The sequence below is a fragment of the Triticum urartu genome, unplaced genomic scaffold, assembly GCF_003073215.2.
Source record: "Triticum urartu cultivar G1812 unplaced genomic scaffold, Tu2.1 TuUngrouped_contig_10372, whole genome shotgun sequence".
Lineage (NCBI taxonomy): Eukaryota > Viridiplantae > Streptophyta > Magnoliopsida > Poales > Poaceae > Triticum > Triticum urartu.
Window position 1 is genome coordinate 1 of NW_024111232.1, and position 7,262 is coordinate 7,262.

General features: G+C 45.4%; 1 pseudogene; it reads left to right on the forward strand.

Annotated features, from left to right (window-relative positions):
* Positions 1–2,386: 2,386 nt before the first annotated feature.
* On the forward strand, positions 2,387–6,715 carry LOC125526522 (annotated as a pseudogene).
* The last annotated feature ends 547 nt before the right edge of the window (positions 6,716–7,262 follow it).

Genomic DNA, 7,262 nt, shown 5'->3' on the forward strand with positions numbered 1-7,262 from the left:
GGTGGGGGGGGCGGCGGCGGCGGTGGCGGCGCGGGACGGTCACGACCCGATGCTGTACGCTGTCAAATCTGCGGCAAGCCTGGCCACTCGGCCAGGGATTGCTGGTATCGCTTTGACGAAGATGAAGCGTCCTCGGATGAAGAAGACAAGGTTGTCGCCGCAGCCGACGGGTCCTATGGTGTGGATACCAACTGGTATCTCGACAGCGGTGCCACAAACCATCTCACGGGCGAGCTCGAGAAGGTGACCCTCCGTGAGAAATACCATGGGAAGGATCAGATCCACACGGCAAGTGGTGCAGGTATGAGGATAAGTCATATAGGTCATTCTGTTATACGTACCCCTTCCCGCAAAATTCACCTTAGAAAAATTCTGCATGTTCCTAGTGCCAACAAAAATCTTCTCTCCGTTCATCGTATCACTACTGATAATCATGTGTTCATTGAATTCCATCCTTTCTTCTTTTTGATCAAGGATCAAGCCACGAGGAAGGTACTCTACCGCGGTAGATGTGTTCGAGGGCTTTACCCATTGATTCCGGAGTTTAGAAGATCAAATAAACAAGCTTGTGGTGCTATCAAGCTTTCCTCCACACGATGGCATGATCGTTTAGGACATGCATCTTTTTCTTTAGTTGAACGCTTGCTTAAGAAAAATAAGCTCTCGTTTGTTGGTGAGCGACGTAGTGAAACTATCTGTGATTCTTGTCAAAGAGCAAAATGTCATCAATTACCTTATCCCATATCTACCAGTATTTCTACTCAACCTTTACAATTAATTTTCTCTGATGTTTGGGGGCCTGCCCCAACCTCGGTGGGTAGACACACATATTATGTTAGCTTCATTGATGACTATAGCAAATTTTCTTGGATTTATCTCCTCAAGAAAAGATCTGACGTTTTTCAAGTGTTCAAAAATTTCAAGCACTTGTAGAACGTAAGTTTGATAGCAAAATTATTGCTGTCCAATCTAACCGGGGAGGGGAATATGAGAAGCTCAATTCCTTCTTTCAAACACTTGGCATATCTCACCATGTGTCATGCCCCCACGCTCACCAACAAAACGGATCTGCCGAACGCAAGCATAGGCACATAGTAGAGGTCGGGTTGGCCCTCCTTGCTGGTGCTTCCATGCCCCTAAAGTTTTGGGACGAAGCTTTCCTCACGGCCGTTCACATCATCAACATGCTTCCTAGTCGAGTGATCAATAATGAAACACCTACTGAACGGCTTCTCCATATCAAACCAAACTATACATCACTTCGTGTGTTTGGATGCGCCTGTTGGCCCAATCTCCGACCATACAACTCTCGCAAATTAATGTTTCGGTCAAAAAAATGTGTTTTTCTTGGATATAGCACTCAACACAAGGGGGTCAAGTGTCTAGATGTTTCTACCGGTCGAGTATACATAGCTCGTGATGTTGTGTTCGACGAAACTAAATTCCCTTTTCTTGATCTACATCCAAATGCCGACGCTTTCTTCGGAAAGAAATCCTACTTCTTTCTCCTACTCTAACCGGCCTTGATCCAAGGGAGTATAGCTCTAATGATCCTACTATGACTAACCCCCTCACCATTTTGCCTGAGTTGTATGATGATGCAGGAAGCCATGCTGAAAAAAATGGAGCTGAAAACGATGAAGAAATCTGCCCAACAGGGCCATATTTCATGTGCCAGGGTCGGGGGAGCAAATCTCCCTTGGGATCAGTTCCCGCAGACCTGGCGGCAGAATCTGCCTCGGGATCGCCGCCTGGAGATTTTTCAGGACGATCCTCCCCGGACTCCGCGCCTTCTGCTGCTCCCGCTGCGACCGCGCCCCTCCCGGGGGGCGGCCCCGCCTACGCCACGCGACCCACAGCAGCTGGAGGAGACGCCAACCCCGCGCCGCGCTCACCTGGGCCCACGGGCGGGCGTTTGCCCGTCCAACCCGTCTGCTACAAGCGGAGGGACCTGCGCCATCCGACCAACGCAGGCCCCACGTCTGGTGCCAGGGGGAACCGGCGCAATCATTGGCGCATGATGAGCCGGGCCCGGCAGGATCTTCTGTGCCGCAGGCGGTTTCTTCACGTGCTCCTGGTGTGCCGCGACGCACAGAGGATCCGGCGCCTGCTCCCAACGCGGCTGCTGCGCCTGATCCCGAATCCACCTCGGGATTAGCCCTGCAGTTCAGCCGGGATTTTCTGCGCCACAGCCAACCTCGTCGTGTCGCACTCGTCTTCAAAAAGGGGTAATACAACCTCAAAATTATAAACACATGACAAAGTTTGGGATGGTATGTTCCACAGGTGAACCAGGCGAGCCACATACACTTGAAGAAGCACTTAGTGATGAAAACTGGAAGAAAGCAATGAGAGAAGAGTACTCAGCCTTGAAACGAAACAACACATGGCACCTGGTTCCTCCACGGCAAGGTAAAAACCTTATTGATTGCAAGTGGGTATTTAGATTAAAGAGGAAATCCGATGGAACCATTGATCGTTATAAGGCGAGACTTGTAGCAAAAGGATTCAAACAACGGTATGGCATTGATTATGAGGATACCTTTAGTCCAGTTGTAAAAGCTGCCACTATCCGTCTTGTTTTGTCCATTGCTGTCTCTAGGGGCTGGAGTCTCAGGCAGCTAGACGTTCAGAACGCGTTTGTGTTCTGGAAGAGGAAGTGTACATGAAGCAACCTCCTGGGTTTGAAAACAAAAATGCACCTCATCATGTGTGCAAACTTGACAACGCATTATATGGACTGAAATAGGCTCCTAGAGCATGGTACTCACGTCTGAGTCATAAAATGCAAGCACTTGGCTTTATTCCTTCAAAGTCTGACACCTCCTTGTTCATTTACAACAAATGAAACACTCACATATTTGTTCTCATATATGTTGATGATATTATTGTCACCAGCTCATCTAATGAGGCTATCACAGGACTTTTGAAGGATCTCAGTGCAGAATTTGCTCTTAAGGATCTTGGAGAGTTGCATTATTTTCTAGGGATTGAAGTAAAGAAGCATGAGGATGGACTTCATCTCTCCCAAGAAAAATATGCAACAGATTTGGTAAAAAACGCTGGTTTGCAAGGGTGTAAACCTTCACCTACTCCACTGTCCAGTTCAGAGAAGCTGTCTCTTACAGAAGGACAGCCCTTAAGTCAGAATGACAGCACAAGGTACATGAGTTTGGTAGGTGCACTTCAATATCTGACGTTTACAAGACCTGATATCTCATTTGCTGTCGATAAGGTATGCCAGTTTCTTCATGCACCTACCACAGTTCACTGGACTGCTGCAAAGCGTATAGTTAGATATGTCAAGAACACTCTGAGTATTGGTCTGAATTTCAGCAAGTCATCATCCACACTTTTGAGTGCCTTTTCAGATTCTGACTGGGCAGGTTGCTTGGATGACAGACGGTCCACTGGTGGCTTTGCAGTATTTTTTGGTCCTAATCTAATTTCATGGTGTGCTAGAAAACAGGCTACTGTCTCTCGCTCTAGTACAGAGGCAGAATACAAAGCATTGGCAAATGCTACAGCTGAGATTATATGGGTGCAATCACTGCTGAAAGAACTTGGTGTAAAAAGTACTAAAACTCCATGTTTATGGTGTGATAACCTGGGTGCCACATATTGTCTGCTAATCCAGTGTTTCATGCTAGGACCAAGCACATTGAAATTGATTTTCACTTTGTCAGAGAACGAGTGGCTCAGAAGAAGCTTGACATACGTTTTGTGCATTCCAAGGATCAGATAGCAGATGGATTCACAAAACCTTTACCCGCAAGAAGTATTGAAGACTTCAAACATAATCTCAACTTGATGAAGTTGTGATTAAGGGAGGGTGTTAAACACATATTCATGTCACGTTGGAGTCCAGACTTGGCGCACAAGGACATGTCCAGGAGATAGACTAGGTTGTTAGAAAAGTAGTTCAATATCTTGTAAACCTCTTATCTCTTTATCTCTTCCTCCCCAAGTTGTAATCTTCTCCAACAAACTTGTATGCGCTATTTGCCAGGGAGGTGCACCCCTGCAGCCTATAACATGCAACGCACCCCCTCACATCGAGGGTAAGACGCTTTCGCCTATTCGCACAGCATCCACAACCTTGGCCTCAATGTGTGGCACACTGCTAGAGCCATTGCTAATAAATTCAAGCTCTGCTCTAAGGCACCACCAGAAGATGGCACAATGCAAACATACAAATTGAAGTTTAACCATGTGCAAATGTCTAAACAGATGGCACACATTATTGTACAACAGCTGGATCCCATATGTGCCAAGGTGAAGGAAATCCTTGATCTAGAGCTCCGCAAACCTACCAAAGGCAGCATTATTGGAGACATACCCAAAACCACCCCAGCAATAATAGAGCCAGAGTTATTTTTTTTCGAAAAGGACATTGTAGATGGCATTACCCATGGAAAATATTGTGCCGATGGACTCACCGTGCTCCAAATTGTCGGCCCAGCGGGTATATCAAGAAGTGAAGAGCTCTTTTGATGTTACAATTTGGGTTTGCGTATCTCTGAGTTTTGCTGCAAATGCGTTGGCACTAGAGATTGTGAAAAACATCCCTATGGTTAATGGTGAAATGGAAAATGCTATCGATGAAGAGCTTATTGAGCAAAGAGTAAAACATAAGAGGTTCTTGCTGGTCTTGGATGATGTCTGGACATATCATGAGGATGAGTGGAAGAAACTATTAGCTCCCTTCAAAAAAGGAGAGGCAAGAGGTAATATGATTGTTGTCACTACTCGAATTTCAGAAACAACAACAGCGGGAAAAATAGCTGATCATTCTATAAACTTGGATCGCTTAGGACCTGAAGATTTTATGCATTTATTTGAAGCATATGTATTTGGTCACCAACAGTCATGGAAAGACCATCCTGAATTGCTTAATGTTGGAAGGGAAATAGTGGTCCATTTGAAGGGGTTCCCTCTTGCAGCAAAAACTGTAGGTAGATTACTAAGAAACCAACTTACATTGGCCACTGGACAAGAGTTCTGGAAAGCAAAGAATGGGAGTTACAAAGCAGTGACTATGACATTATGCCAGCACTGAAGCTTAGCTATGATTATCTCCCTTTCCATCTACAACAGTGTTTTTTTCTACTGTGCTTTGTTTCCCGAAGATTATGAGTTTCGCAACGAAGGGTTGGTTCACTTATGGATAGGGCTCAATAGTTTAGATTCATGTGATCAAAGGAGAAGACTTGAAGATGTTGGACTATGCTATTTAAATGACTTGGTTAATCTTGGTTTTCTCAAGAAGAACATGAAAAAAGATGGCAGTCCTTATTATGTTGTGCATGACCTACTGCATGAGTTGGCAGCGAAGGTTTCATCATCAGACTGTCTTAGTATGTCTAGTTCTAATGTGAGATATGTATCTTCTCCATCTATACGTCACTTGTCTATCATTATAAATGCGAGAGATGTCAATGATAGAATGACCTTTGAGGATTTTAAGAGGGACTTGAGTACATTACCTGAAAAGTTGACAGTTGAAAATCTACAAACTGTGATGTTGTTCGGAAGATTCCATGGAAGCTTTGCAAAGACTTTTGGTGATTTATTTGCAGAAGCAAAAGCCCTTCGTGTTATTCTTTTGTCTGAGGCATATTGTAGTTACATTTTGGAGGATGTGTTCCGCAGCCTTCCAAGATTTATCCATGTTCGCTACCTAAGGATAACTATAGAAATTAAGGGGAAATTAAGTTTGAACAGCAACATCTCAAGATTTTATCACCTGAGGGTCCTGGATGTTCAAGAATGCAATGTCCACCTTGGTCTTCTCAAAGCAATGAGCAACCTTGTAAAACTGCGCCATTTTCTTATCCAATACGGTGGTTTCGAACTAGGGTAGATAGGACAGTTGGTAGAACTTTTTGGGTTACTGAGGGTCCATAACATTGAGAATGTTGAACGAAAGGAAGAAGTGAGTGCAGCAAAATTGATATAAAAAATCGACTTAAAGAAGCTAATATTAGAGTGGGGTATTTATGGACACAATAAGGATTTTGTGCAAGAACAAGTTCTTGAAAGTCTTAAACCTCATAGCAATCTCCTGGATCTGCACACTAAAGGGCATAGAGGTGCTACTTGTCCGTCATGGCTAGGTGGGAACCTCTCAGTTATGAATTTGGAATCTCTGTCCCTGCATGATGTAGGTTGGGAAATTCTTCCACCTCTAGGGGAGTTGTGGTCAGTTAGTGAGCTTGGTGACGAGTATCAAAGTTCTATCTCAATTCAAAGATTTCAAAATCTTAAAAGGCTAGAATTAGTTAAGACACCAAGGTTGAGAAAATGGGTTGAAAATAGCACTTGTCATTTCTTATCTCCACTAGAAGTTCTCATTGTTAAAGATTGCTCTGAACTCATGGAGCTGCCATTTTCATGCCGTCAATCAGACCAAGAAGCAAATATGACTTGGTTTCCTAGATTGCGGGTTCTCGATATTGTAGACTGCCCAAAACTGTTGTCACTACCTCCTGTCCCTTGGACTACCGCTGCATCCTCTGCCATGATAAAGCGGGTAGGATCTGGTTTGGAACGGCTGGAGTACTCAAAAAACTACAGGTCAAAATTAAGCTTGGGGGTTACGGGGAAGGATGGGCAAGATGGCATGTTCTGGAATATGTTTGTGTTCTGTAATCTAGCTGGTCTAAAAGAGCTGAAGATGAAGAATTGCCCCCCTCTGCCATTGTATCACCTCTAGAAGTTAACATCTCTGAAGTCCCTTGAAATAGATTATTCGAGTAATAGCAATGTCTTGTTGACAACTGACAATGAGAGTGATATCATGTACAAGTTACCAATTGAACAACTCAGGGTTATGTCTTGTGGTGCCCGTGAGAAGGAATTAACGCAGTTGCTCTCTCATTTTCAAGATCTCAGCAAGTTGGAAATAATTGGTTGTGAAAAGGTAACAAGATCTGGCATTTTGATGGCGCTCCCTTCCCCTCTCTCCCCTGTGGCGACGCCACCCGCCCCCTCCTTCCCTCCGACGGCGACATCGTCTCGTGTGGCCTCCTCCCCCTCTTCTTCCCCGCGGTCTCCTCCCTGCTCCTCCTCGGCGGTGCGCCTCGCTCCCCTCCTCCCCGGCTTCCTCGCCTCGCTCCATCCTCCTCGCTCCTCCCCGGGCAAACATGTTTTGGGCGCTTGATTCGGATGGTTCTGGGTCGGACTCTGAGGCGTTTCCTTCCCCTCCTCGTCTGGTCCCTGCGGGAGGCCTCCTCGTGGCTTCGGCGTCGGGCTGTCGGCGA